General features: G+C 48.1%; 1 protein-coding gene across 1 annotated transcript in view; it reads right to left on the bottom strand.

Moving 5' to 3' along the window:
* The window catches only part of FOXP1 (forkhead box P1), a 560454-nt gene extending 547750 nt beyond the window's left edge, over positions 1–12704 (bottom strand). Inside the window, exons 1-2 of the mRNA XM_080676551.1 lie at positions 12552–12704; positions 10618–10760 (exon numbers count right to left, since the gene is read on the bottom strand). The gene's annotated coding sequence lies outside the window, so the exon portion shown is untranslated. The remainder of the gene's footprint in view (positions 1–10617; positions 10761–12551) is intronic.
* Positions 12705–13979: the final 1275 nt, after the last annotated feature.

Genomic DNA, 13979 nt, shown 5'->3' with positions numbered 1-13979 from the left:
CTCTGTACGTCTATAAAATACAGCTACCCCTGCCTTCTCTCTGTCCCTCCGGCCGGGAGCCCGCCCTTAGCGACCCCGAGGCAGTGGCAGTGTTTCACGAGGCTTTCGGAACCTAGAAAAAAGGCCGTTACAGATATTACTGCTCTCTAAGTAACCGCTACTAAGCATCACTTTATTTGTTCTGAGAAACTCAATTAAAAAATGAACGCCATTGTATAACGGCAACGCTGCTCTCGTGGTCCTCTAAGTCACACCATCTCCTAAAAGGAGCACTGGCCAAACATCCCCTCGTTACACTTTCCTCCGGCCTCGGGAACACTGTCCACCTTTAGACTCGTTTTCTTCCACATCTCCAGTCATTTACACTATTTACTGAGTAGCTAATACTCCTAATAAAACAGCAGCACAAATACCCAAGTTGTCTAGGAGGGAAAAAGTTTCCCAACCTTCCCTGTCTGTTCAAGGTAAACATTTCTACACACGGATATGCCAGCCACGCTAACATGCCATATCTTTCCTCTTAAAATACAAGATTTTCGTTTTACTCAGCAACGAGCCTGACTAAATGGAAATTCTGTGCATCAGAATTAAATGTGTTCTATCTGCTCAAAATGCACACTGTACTACTTATCACTAATACTTAATGACAAAAGCCCGGTCGCTCTCCGACGTCGCTGCCAGCCCTCTGCCTGCGCAAGGGCCCAGAGCCCGTGGGTCACCAGCTCATTGAGAGCGCAATCAGGCTCAGGCGCGAGTTCCATGGCTGCGGAGCGGAGCCTCGCTATTGTAAACACATTCCGATTTTCACCAGAGTACATCTTATTTATATGGATTTCTTACTGCAAAGATGCCAGTCCTTTAACACACACAGCAATCGCTTTCTGCACTGACGAGCAAGGTGCTGCACCACGGCCAGGACCCAGAAGTCTGAGGCTGCTAATTAAACATCGCCTTCCACTTGCTACCCTGCAGACTGGCTGTCAGGTTCTAAGCCGCGTCTGCGAGTGAGAAAGAAAACGTCTCAGCTCCTTCAAATGAATGCGTTGCCTGTTTTGTTGTTTTTCTTGAATGTAAGAGATCAGCCACTTGCTATATTATTTTTTAAAATCAAATTCCCTAGTAAAAGTTTGCTTTTGTTTGAAGTCCCCCTGCCACACACACACACATACACACACACACACACACACACACACACACACAACCCACTGGCAAATGAGCAAGTTATGAAGTTTGAGTCAGGACTGGTAATTTCATATTAACCCTAAAGTTTCAATATATGTACTGCAGGAGGTGCTGGGTGTTAAGTTTGGATGTAAAGAACTTGCCTTGAGTTAATATGCAGCACTTCCAAAGGTTCACATGGAAAAATGAATGAACTACAGCTAAAATGTATCCACATGGGTGAATTTCACTAACTATTGACCCAAAAAAAAGCAAGTTATTAAAGAACATATACAGTGGGGTACCATTAATATACCGGTAAGTCCTCAACATGCAAAAGAAACGCTATATTTGGGGGAATACATGCATATATATTAAGAGCCTAAAGAATCCTGGGGATGACAGCCAGCAGAGAGCAGAGGTGGCTTCCGGGGTGTGGCCGGGTGAGATGGGGGGTGGGGGGGACCTCTGCCGCCTGCACAGAAAGGGCCTCCTGATGATGAGCTGCAGGGCATGCGCTCGCTGAGCTGTTCTGTGCTCCTTGCTGGTGGGATAGGCTCCATAATGAAAATGGGAAGATAAAAACACATAGTTTTAAGATAAATAGCTTTGTAAAGATCTGCCAGATTTCTCTCCTCAAAAGTTGCTCTCAACTCAGAGATCAAAGAGTTTGAGGCCAGGGCATCCCATTTTCTTCAACAGCTGCTCTGGTAACGAGACTAACCCTGCTTCCCTGTTATAGAGCCCATTTCCAAAGTGCTCATTTCTACCTCAAAGAATGTTCAAAACCCCCCCACCCCCCACGCAACCCCCCACCCCATCCACTCTCTGCTCTGAAAAGCATGTCTGAAAGGGATGCTCTCCAGTTAGGAAAAGGGACTGTCCTGCTGCTGAATAGAAACAAGCAAACAAACAAACAAAAAAAACACAGAAAGGAAATCACTCTTTAAGTATCTTTTTAATTTTGAGTCGACTCGAATACAGGCACAGGAAGGAGCTAGAAGCATACCTTCTGTGTGATTCTGGAACAAAGGAGTGCAAGAGAAAGGTCAATTTTTGACAGATGGGGAGCTTATTCCACCACGCCCACCCTCCCCACCCCTGCCGGGGAGCAGAGAACCTGGAGCTGCAGTTGCCATAAGGACCAGAGACAAAAGGGAGAAGCGCCCTGTCCACGGTGAGGATGCGGACTTGCTTCTACAAGTACAAGAATTTGTTGCAAGCTTACCGAAGTTACAGCCGCGCTTACTGTCAACACGCGGCCACGCAGCAAAGCCATCATTTAGAAAATTAGACGAGCACGTTTAAGCGGCTGAGCCTTCCTAAACCCTGAGAAGGCATGCAACACAGCAGGTCTGCAGCAACACGCCTGGAGAGGCCAGCCAGGAGAGCCCCGGCTGAGCAGCTTCCTACTTAACAGACTGTTTTCTCTGCGATTATTGCAGTTGCATGTGGACAGCGATATTTTTTAAGAAGCCCTACCTGCTTTCTCAAAGTCCAACTAGCTTCTTTCCAAATAATTAAATGCAGCCAATTTTATATTAGAAAATGTCTGCAATACATCACTAAAAAGGGTATGACGTTGATCCCTAGCGATAAGTCAGTTAATTACTTAACCTTTCTTAATGAAATGATTAGCATCCTTCGGACAAACAAGGCGGCAGGACACAGCGCCTGCTGCAAGCGCCAGCATCTAGGGCCAGGCCAGTGCCTGATTCCGGTCAGTTCCATCCCATCTTCCACAGAAACCCTTTCTTCAAGGACACCGACACCCTAGTTTTAAACTTGACCACCAGATATTATTTTTAAAAGTGCTCAGGGTCTGAGCAGAAATTAATGAACTTTGTATTATAGAAATATTACAAATGCCACCCAACTGAAGTTCTCGACCTAAAAACCATTGACCCCTTTTGGATCCATTAAAATCAAGCCACACCCAAAGACAAAGAGAACTTTTTAAAAATTTAGGTGAGGGCATTTTGGACAAATGCTTTATCACTGGGTTACTTCAAAAGGCATGTTACCAATACAGATGAAAAATATCTGTACAGCTTTTGTGAAATAACTCTTTTGATCTCAGTGGTTAGATCTTTAGCTAAAGCCCTGAATATTTAAAGAGGCCTCTCTTGCAATTTATCCACCTTCATCTCGTAATCTTGTTGGATGCATTCTTCCTAGGGTCCTGCTTTCTTTACTTGTGTGGCATTGCTGGCTAAGCTATTCCCATCAATATACCTGCAGGCCCCATCACTTACAATGATAGTGAATTTCCCAAGATGCATAGGAAAATTCAAATACTTGGGCCAGCAGGGTTAGTCTAATGCAGTGGTCGGCAAACTCATTAGTCAACAGAGCCAAATATCAACAGTACAACGATTGAAATTTCTTTTGAGAGCCAAATTTTTTAAACTTAAACTTCTTCTAACGCCACTTCTCCAAAATAGACTCGCCCAGGCCGTGGTATTTTATGGAAGAGCCACACTCGAGGGGCCAAAGAGCCGCATGTGGCTCGCGAGCCACAGTTTGCCGACCACTGGCCTAATGAGTAAATAGTTCAGATTTTAAAATTAAGATGAAATACTCAGAGAAAAAACAATTCCCAAAAGCCCTTGGACACTAATTAGTAACTAGGACAGAACCACACCCACTGGGAACAGGAACACAAGCGAGGAAATGCCTGGTATTGGTGACAATCGCCGATGCTCCAGGCTGTTCCGCCCTCGCCCTAAGCAGTGCTAGGCAGCTGCTTCTGCTGGTGGATCTCTCTCCAGGCACTTCACTCTGGATAGGGAGCCCTCCTCCTCTCAGGGTTCCTGAGGTCCCAGCAGTGAGGTCAGACCTTTCGGAAGGCTTTCGCCCAACTCTGACCCTGGAGGAGTCCAGCCCCACTTAGGTGGGCGTAGAAACATGTGGGGCTGGTTCACAATGCAAAGCCCATCCAGCCCATCAGCAGCAACGTGACCCCCTGGAGCCTCAATGCCTGCTTACACTTCAAAACCACGGGTTTGGGCCCGGCTGGCGTGGCTCAGTGGTTGAGCGTAGACATATGAACCAAGTAGGTGATCACGGTTCTATTCCAGGTCAGGGCACATGCCCAGGTTTTAGGCTCGATCCCCAGAGAGGGGTGTGCAGGAAGTAGCCAATTAGTGATTCTCATCATTGATGTTTCTATCTCTCTCTCTCTCCCTTCCTCTCTTAAACCAATAAAAAATATTAACAAATAAAACCACAAGCTTTGATTCCCAATAGAAAGTCAAGCACATTACAAATAATACAGACCTCAACGTAAGACAAAGAATCAATCAGTAAAATCCAGGTGAGGACAAAGATTTCAGTTCCAGAATCTCTAGCAGCATAAAGCACGTGGTCCATGGGTCTCTGCTTAGTGTGTGTCAGAATTATCAGGGGAAGTTTACTAACAATGCATATTCTCACATCAGTCAGCAAAAACTCTGATCCAAGAATCCAAGAATCTGTATTTTAATAAATCTCTTGACATTCAAAACACAAACAATGATCTGGAAGCAGGTGAGCAAGGGACCGCCCTTTGCTGAAGTAGGACCAAGTGCCAAGATGCCTCCACTTCACACCCGGGACCATCGTTGCCTCTGGGCTCACCTGCCCTAGGAGAGGAGGAGGCCACCCCACTGATCCCACCTCAGAGGAGCAGCCCTGGGACAGGAGCAACTCCAGCAGAGCTCACAGCACTCTCCCCCCAAGAGCTGTGGTCAACATCCGGACAGCACCGAGGGCATCTTTAAAACTATGGGCAATAACACAGCACCTGTGCCTTGAGATCACCACGCTCCAAGAACATACCTTCAACTACCACCCTAATCCACAGACAGGGAACCTGGAGCACAGCAAGTCACATGACGAATCAACTGCTAAGCTGGAAGAAAAAGAAACCTCAAGAATTCAGTTTTTGAGTTTCATGCTAGAAATATTATTAGTGTCCTGGTTAGTAAAGCTGGTCACAGAATTAGCTAAAAATCAGAGAATCTGGCAAAATGTGGGTGTCACCCTGTCTGACTACTATTAAATATGTACCCAAATGTAAAATTCAGGAAAAAACCTTGGTCCTATCCTAAGTGACCAATAATGCCATGCTCAGACCCATCTCTTCCCCTCAGTGAGCTGTCCTCTCACCCCCTCGCTTCTTCGCTTCTGATACCTCCTAACTGCTGAAATGAAACAGAATGACATGAGCTTCCCAGTCAGCGGCCCCTCCCTGCTGGTCAGCTGTTTGTCTGAACCAGCCACAGGAGAGGAATACACCCATCAGAGCGATCCTGCATGGGCAGAGCTAAACAGTAAACAAAACACTTGAACACAATTTTCTATGTATCCATGTTCCTTTTCAAAAGAAAACTATTTTATTAAAAATGTGATTTGGAAAGTAAGTGCAATTAGCTTTGCACAGGCACTGCCGAGATGTTCCCGGACACGGCGACATATGTAAATATTTCGTAGTATCAGTTCCATTTGAGTAGACCTGTCAAGATATTTACAGGCCTTGACAGTACTTCTGTCTTTAATTAATTTTTTGCCCAGATACTTCCATGTAATTTAAATAGATTATTAGTTGTCAGGAGCTAATATAAATTTTGTTTACGATTTAGTTACTTTAAGTACTCGAATTGAAGAAATTAATTTGACCCGGTGACGGAGGTGCTTCCAGCATCAAGATGAGACCCCTGGAGGCTCCACTACCCGCGATATTTCCCAGGACTCTTCCATCGCTGCAACTTCACTGCAAACATCAAGGCACTAAATTGAGCCCCTCCCCCACATTATTTTAAAACAAAATATGTTGGGGAGGGTCATAAGGAAAAACCCATTTACACTTGTTCACCTACAGGTTCTTTCTTCAGGCAGCTCACTCGCCAGCGGCTGGCCAGCGGGACAATGTCCTCACTCTAGATCCCATAGCCTAACTGCTGAACCAACACCTGTGTGCACAGGGCAGGGCAGATATTAAAACTAGTGTCAGGAGGTTTCAAACAGGAAAGCAAGCCTTGCGGAGACCCCCACGGACCCCAAGGCTGGGCAACCAGGACCAGGACAAGGACACACACAGCTCCTGGCACAACCTTCTGGTGAATGGGAGCTGGCTTCTAAAGAAGGCCTGACAAGGCCTCAGTACAAACTGACTGCAATTAATAAGAATAATTCATTGCAAAACAAAGAACACTGTCTAACTGTCCTTCCCGACTGCCATGCAATTTACCCCACTGTACTTCCTCTTTCCAGAATACCAGCCTTGTAGCCTTAAGTGCAAGAACATTATATGGGATGCAAAACCGAAGCACTTCTTGAAATCAAACGCTCCTTACAACATGTATTTTTAGATTGGCGACACAAGCCAAATCTGCTTAATTTCCACTAACCACGTCGTCACATGCACAGTGAAATAAACTGCAGATCCCAGGGGAGGGAGAGAAAACCACTGTCGTGCACGGGTCCCGGAATGGCCAGGCTCTCCCGCTACAGGGACCCTCACATCGCATGCATGGCCTGCTGGTGTGCCCGTTTTTGGCGCCACTAGCCTTTATTCATGCAAGTGCCATGGAAGAGAAACACTTATTTTAAAAATCAGTTTAAGATGGCTCCTTGGGTCGCACACATAGAACAAAGTGGCCTGTACCAGTGAAACAAGTCACAAGGAAGACCACTTAGAAATGCACGCGCCTAACTGGAAACGTACCTGGATCACTGGCTTGATTCACAAGCCCTGCGGGTCACCTGGTGGGATTACTACCACCAACTAAAGAAATAAACAATTCCCGGCAAACAGTGAGCCTGTGCATGGGCTCATGCAGACAGTTCACTGTCTATTCAGCAGATGCTTCTCTTAAGGTTATTTTCTTTAGAAAACAAACCCTACTTGCCTTAGACCTTTATAACCTCCAGGTTCAAAACACCTATTTTTTTAAAAAAGGACAATACTGTTGGCTTAGCTAAAACGGCATTTACTATAACTGAATTCTATAAAAGGAAAAGGCCCTAAGCAAAAAAAAAAAAACAAATTAATTAATTAAATCACAAATACCACCTGTGCAAATCTAGCTCTGATCTGGAAACCTTTCTCAGCCACAGAGAAACAGCTCATGCTCAGTGCCTGGGAGTTGCAATTAGACTGCAGTAATTTAAGCTCATCCGCAGAGCAAAGGGCACGGGAGCGCTCTGGAGGCCTTCCTCCCTACTTAATACTCTCCAGTCAGGGGTTAAATGAGTTTCTTTAATGTAAGTACCTTAACGTAACTGAGTCATAAACAAAATTTATACTATTTTCTGACAGCCTGCAATCTATTTAAATTTTATTAACATGTGCCTAAAATTATTTTTCAAAGACAGAACCCTCGCAAAGCCCTGTAAATATTCCTGGCATCCCTACTGAACTGTAATTGGTGCGATAACTCCTAACATTGTCTGAATACACATACCTTTTGGTGATGCTAAATCTTACAAGGTAACATTTCAAAACTGAATTTGAGTTTTAAAGTAAAAAATAAAAACCAAATACACAGCACAATAAGATAGGGTTCCAAAGAAGTTGTCACATCTGCTCTGTTCTCCCTTCTCTTTCTTAATGTTGGCATTGGATGTGCTGTGGTATAAATATATTTATTTAGGAAATATCACAATTCTTCTGTTAATTTAAACAACTGCTGAAAAAGATATACCCTTCAATAGAGCCTGAGAATGTAAATATACAAGGTCAGGGATACAGTTTCAAGAGAAGCAAGGAAAAAACTTAGTGACAGAAAACTATGCCTGGTTCAATATTAACCTAGTTAATTTCTGTTATTGTTGGTACAAATGATTTAACTAGAGAATATTTACAGCTTTTTTTAAAAAAATACATATTGCAGAAAATTGCCTAATAGCATCCATGTGCACATTTAACTCGCATTGTTTAATTACACAATAAAAGGTATACCCAATAAAACTACAGACTTTGAAACATGTTGGCCACAATGGTTATGAAACTCTAACTTATAAAAAAACAAAGTGCTTCTATGTGATCAACATTTGTTATTTAAAAATGAAATTCTTAAATGACAATTATTTTTATTCTTCTGTATGTGTTTACATGTCCTATTTCCTACTTTGCTCTATTTAGTTTAAAATGACACTTAATTTGGGGAGAGTTTTTAGCAAAAAAAAAAAAAAAGTTACACAGTTTATACGCCAAAATTTAAATATAAATACAAAATCTTACAGACATCTTCAGCAATATAACCCTCTTAATTTAAGACAGTTAATTTGAATACTCGATGTTTATTTCCTTTCATTATACTTTGACAAGCCTGTGAAAACAAAATGCTAAAGTAATTACTGTTACTACTCCCTTTAAAAATGTAAAGCAGTTAAATTTTTCTAGAAACAAGCAAGGACAAGTTACAGAGAACTTATATAAAAGTAGCAACCTGGTTCTGCTGAATGCCACTCTAAAAAAAAAGAGGTCTGTCTAATCTTCAGACCCATCCCTCTTGCATCTTTAAATTCCAAAAGTGGGCCGACACAGAACATCATCACCAGGTTTTTTGTATTGTTGTTTGTTTGTTTGTTTGTTTGTTTTGAACTGCACATCAGATTTAAACCCCCATTTACAAAACCCTGGCTTCCCTGACAAGGCAGATCTTCTCAACTTGCTGTGAGAAAACGTTATCTAACTCTCCTGAAGGAGCCTAATGTTAGGAAGAAGAATTCCACCGCACACTTCTGGGTACCAAGACAGCCTCCAAAGACTTACATTCTTTTAATACCTTTTTGAGTGCATTCTGTTCAGAAACAAGAATGCATTAAAAAATAGTAACTTGTTTAGGAAGTCAGCATTCATAAAGAACTCAAATGCTGCCTAGAGAAAACCTAAGTATGTCCTTCCAAGTGAGCCTTCCCTTGCACAACAAAGATCAGCATTTGCAATGGTCCATTTCTGCATTAGTAAGTATATAGCTTTGCTGCTTGATCCAATAGTCTAGGGTCCTGGATGCAGAGCTCCTGACAACAACCCAGCGGCAGTTCCGTTTGATCTTGCCTGCTTCCTTAATTTGGGTTGTCAAGGTTCAGCAGTTGGAGGCTGTTTACTTTACTTTCCCCCCCGCAAAAAAAAACCCTGATTTTTTCCCTCTCTCATATTAGCCCAGAGTCTAAGGGGGTGGGGGGTTGGGGTAGCTATGTAGCAAGTGGAAAGATGTTAAACCTTTTTCCCCCCTTTGTGCAGTGAGATTTTTAGCTGACACCTTTTGAATGATAACTAGTTGAGTTCCATTTTATATTCTTAGTGCTCTTTAATAATTAGACATTTCAAGTAGAAAAATCAGAGAAGAAAACCCCCATTCCAAATCTCTGTAACTGTGAGCCCAGTTTTCTTCTCCTGGATTCAAAGAGATGGTATTTCCACTTTGAAAATCAAAACTCCAGTGGAATTCTTTAAAAGGTTTGATACATTTCTCTCTGGAACTGAAAATAACAGGAACTCCTCTCTCTCGATTATGATGGTTAACCCTGGGTAGAAAACACCTTAATCTAACAATTTCTCCTCAAATTCCAGTTAAGACATCGCCCCCTTAAATGGATTCTCAGTGGGGGGGGAAAAGGAGGGGAAGGTAAAAATTTTGCAGAGGTTCAATATATTTGCAGCAGTAGAAAATTCTTTTAAATATCCTTTAGATTTTTCTCAACCAGCTATTCTGCAAACCCTAAATCCTAAAGCCTACGGACAACCCAAGGAGAGGGGAAGCTTAGCCGTTTTCAATGTGCACACACAGGCGCCTTTCCAGGGGGAATACAGAATGCCCCTCCAGCATTCCTGGTGGGAGAGCAGTAACAAAAAGGACACCCAACTCGGAAAATACCTGTGACCGGACACCACAGCAACGCCAGCCTCTCCTAAGTGGGCTGGAGAAGCTCAAATGCAACCAAATTAAATGTTTATATTAATTTCACTGCTCAGCCCAAACCTCACAGATGAGGGCTGGGGGAGGGGGGTGTTAGGAAGAGGAAGAAATGTTTCATTTTGGGTTTTCTGGTTGAACAAAAAGAAAATGAATAAAACGAAACGCGTAGGTTGAGCCCAGACTAAATCAATACACTTTGTAATCAGTTCGGCAAGGGTATTTGGACACAATGACTTGGAAATAATTGATAGTTATAAGGGGGAGTAGGGTGAGAAGGGGAGCGAGAGATGTCACCATATTTTATCAGGGCACTTTACACTCCACGCTAAACTTTGATCTCCGGATTTTCAGATTTAAGAAATAAAGGGGGGAGAAAGACGAAGTCCAGTATTTGAAGATGAGCACATTCCTGGCTCCAGTGCCTACTGCTACACAGGCTGGCGCTTTGGGCACTGAGAGCCCCCGCGTTCAGTCAGGAGCTCAACGATGTCCCCAGCCCCTGCGCTCCTCTCGCATCATGGCCCCAACGCCCGCCGCCGCCTCGACTTACCCGCCGAGTCCGGGAGGGAGTGGGAGCGCCGCCTTCACGCCCGCGGAGGAGGCGCCAGCAGCACCATGGTCCTCGGCGCGCTGCTGCTGCCCCTGGCCCGCTGGCTTGCCGCGCGCTCTCTTCCTCTTGCAAACTTTCGGGTTCTGCGGTCAACAAGAAACCGGGGCGACACTCAGCAAGTCTTGCCGGTGCAGGTTGGGGGGATCTGATGGGGGAGGGATGAGTGAGCTGGCTGAAAGGCCAGGACAGAGGGCGGCGGGCTCAGAGGACCCGCGAGCGCGCGTAGGGAAGAGACTGTGGCTCAGGGAATCCCTGCGAGGATCCCGAGACTGGGAAATGGGCCCCAGCGGATCTGAGCACCTACCCGGGATCTCACAAAGTTGCAACAACAAAAAAGGAGGGGGGAGGAAAGGGGTGGGCTAGGGATACGGTCTCGGCGCGGGGTTTGGAGTTACCACTGTTTATTTAGTCCTTATTCTCAGAGGGCGGGAGCTGCGCGGGTGGGGGTGGTCTGCAGGCAGCGTTTTCGAAGCAAACACTTGAGATGGGAGCTTGCGACTTTGTTTCTGGGCGCGCCGCTCCCCAGCGCCCGTGTGCCACCTCCACTCTCCGGGGACTGAGATGGAGGTCACAACAGGTGGGGAGGGAGACGCGCCAAGGACCAAAAGGAGAAGGAATCAAAGTTTCCGATCTCGGCGGTATCTGGGGAGGAGAAGAGCCGGAGGCTGGGGCCAGAGGAGGCGGAGGCAGCGTCTGACTGCGACCCTGCGGCAAGTAGCAAACTCCGGGCTCCCGGCGCCGCCGCCGCGGTCTCCACCAAAAGCTCACGCCGTCCTGGCTCCCGGCTCCCAGCTCGCCGGCTCCCCTGAGTCCTCTCTGCCCGACAGGAACGGAGCTAGGGAGGAAGACGGCGCGGGGGCGAGGGATGGAGAGCCCTCGGCGGCCGGGACGGGGCGGAGGGACGCGGTGATTCACACGCGTCTCGGGATAGATGAGGCTTGGAAATCTACCCCTCCCCGCGTTCCCCAAGCTTAAGAGGGGAGTTAGAAGAGAAAGTGTGTGTGTATGTGTATGGAGGAGAGGGAAAACGGGAAATCCGGGCACGGAGACCCCGCATCGCACCCTGCTCCCACTCGCACGCGCCGTGTTGGCCCCGTCGCGGGAAGGCTGGGTTCGGTGGGCCGAGCGCGCGTGGGGTACGTGTTTAGCTAGGGGTGTGCGGGTGTGTCTGAGTCTGGCCTACGGGGGACGACGAAGGAATGCCCCTGCCGCCGTTTTCGGAGTTAAGGCGTGCGTGGCACCGGGGATGTCCCCCAGCTCGAGGCCCAAGGCGTGGACATACCCAGTCATTCCGCTGCGGCCCAGGGGCACCAAGGGTCATTCACTCGGGGAGAGAAAAGGGAAAAGTTTGCTCCAAGTCCAAACTTTGGTATCCAGAGACCAGCGCGCGCCCCCTCCCGCCGAAGACCCGACCCAGGAACCCGTGTCCGCCCCGCTCCTGAAAGTTGCCCCGGGCGGCCTGGGCTTATAGACTTCTTTCTCTTCCCGAGCGCAGATCCCGGCGTGGTGGGGCCGAGAGGAAGGCGATCTTGTCTCCTCGCCTCCCCGCTCCATTTGACTTATGCAAATAGACCCGAGCGCGGCGCCTCCGGAGCCCCCTCCGCCCCGGCGCCGGCCCACAGCCCCCACCCTGCTCCCCAGCCTGGGCCCGACCGGGGAGAGCGCCTGAGCGGGGAGGGCTGGGGGAGTGCACGTGGAGGCTGGAAGTGGAAAGTAGTTTTTTTTTCTTTCTTTTTTTTCTTGTTCTTTTTTCTTTCTTTCTTTTCTTTTTTTTTTTTTTTTTTTTTTGTGCTGGTTGTTGTTCAAAGTGGCGGAAACAAGGCAGGAGGCGGCTTGGGAAAAAGTGGAGCAGAAATGGAAAAATACAAACTCACCCGCTGCAAATGATCTCGCGGTGCAAACTAAGGTGTTTTCAGGCCTTTCCCCGCACGCGCCCACTCCCGCCCGCGCGCGCACCCCCGCGCACACACACAGACACAGACACGCGCGCGCGCACACGCACTCGCGGGCGAGGGACGGGCCGCGGCGAGAGGCAGTAACCGCCACACAATAAATAACAATAGATTCCTCCGCTGGGGACTAGCTTCTCGGAGCACAGCCGGCGCCGGGGGCAGTGGCGGCGCGGGTGGCGCCGGGCCGAGGGCGCTCCCCAGCCCGTCCCCCGGCCTCCCCCTGGCACCGCCTCTCCGCCTTGGCCGTCCCAAGGCCCCGACGCCCCCAGAGCCCGAGCTGCCACCTCCCCTCATCCACTCGACCTCTAGCGCCCACTCCCGCCTCCGGCCTGGCCTCCCGGAACAAATAAATAAATGAGGCCCTCGCGGAGGAAGATCTTGTTATTTTTTGCTGTTGTGCGTCCCTGACGTCACATCCACCTGCTGTGTAAACAACCAGGCTCCAGCGAAAGGAAAAAAATCGCCACTGCCGGAGCCAGGGGGGGCGGCGGGCCTGGGGCCGGGACGGGCGGGAGGTCCAGACTGCAGGGCAGAGGGGCGGGCGGCCGAGCCCCCACCGGGGAGGGAGGGACGCTGAGCTGCCGGGTTGCGGAGGGTCCGCCTGGAAAGTGAGGGGCTGGGAGGGGAGATCCCCGGAAGATGGGAGGGGGCATTCAGACTCCAGGGAATCTTGGGGCAGAGCTTTCACCGGGGACGAAGACGGGAAGGCGAGGGCCATTTGCTTGGTTTCTGAGCTGAAAATACAGAAAGAAGGGGAGAGATGGGGCGGCTGAGTCCGCTGCAGTTAAAAGCGAAAGTGTTTCGCTGGCGGTGACAGTTGAAGAAGGGGCGGCGAGTGGTGTCCCCCCTTTCCCCACCCTACCCCTTCCCTCCACCCCACTCCGTCCTCCCGCGGTCTCTCTTTCTCTCTACACTTTGTCCAATGAAAGAAGGCGAGTTCGGGAGTTGAAAGTTCAACAGAAGGACAAACGCCCTTTGCAAGAAAGCAGAAACCCGCCAGCAAGGGTTCCCCAGCATTAAGAGGAGAGAGTCGCGTGGGCGCTTCTCCTCCCGCCGCGGCCCAGGCCCCGCGGAAACGTCCGCTGAGATGCCTTCGGCGGGAGCGGGTTCCGGCCTCGCCGCCTGGACACCGCCCAGGGCCGCGCAAAGCAGCGTGGACACCGTGCCCGGTTCTCTGGGAGACCAGTCACTTGCAGAGACCTCTGTCCAGTTCTGTGGAAGGGTGAGCTGTGTGCGCTCTGTGTGGAAGTTCGGTGGCAGTTAGAAATGTGAGAGTATTTAGAAGCCTGGAGGAAATGTTCTGAAATATACATGTAAATATAAAAGGTAAACGGCACTGGGAAGAACACC

Source organism: Plecotus auritus (assembly GCF_963455305.1).
Source record: "Plecotus auritus genome assembly, chromosome: 6".
NCBI lineage: Eukaryota > Metazoa > Chordata > Mammalia > Chiroptera > Vespertilionidae > Plecotus > Plecotus auritus.
This window is presented reverse-complemented; position numbering and strand designations above follow the sequence as displayed.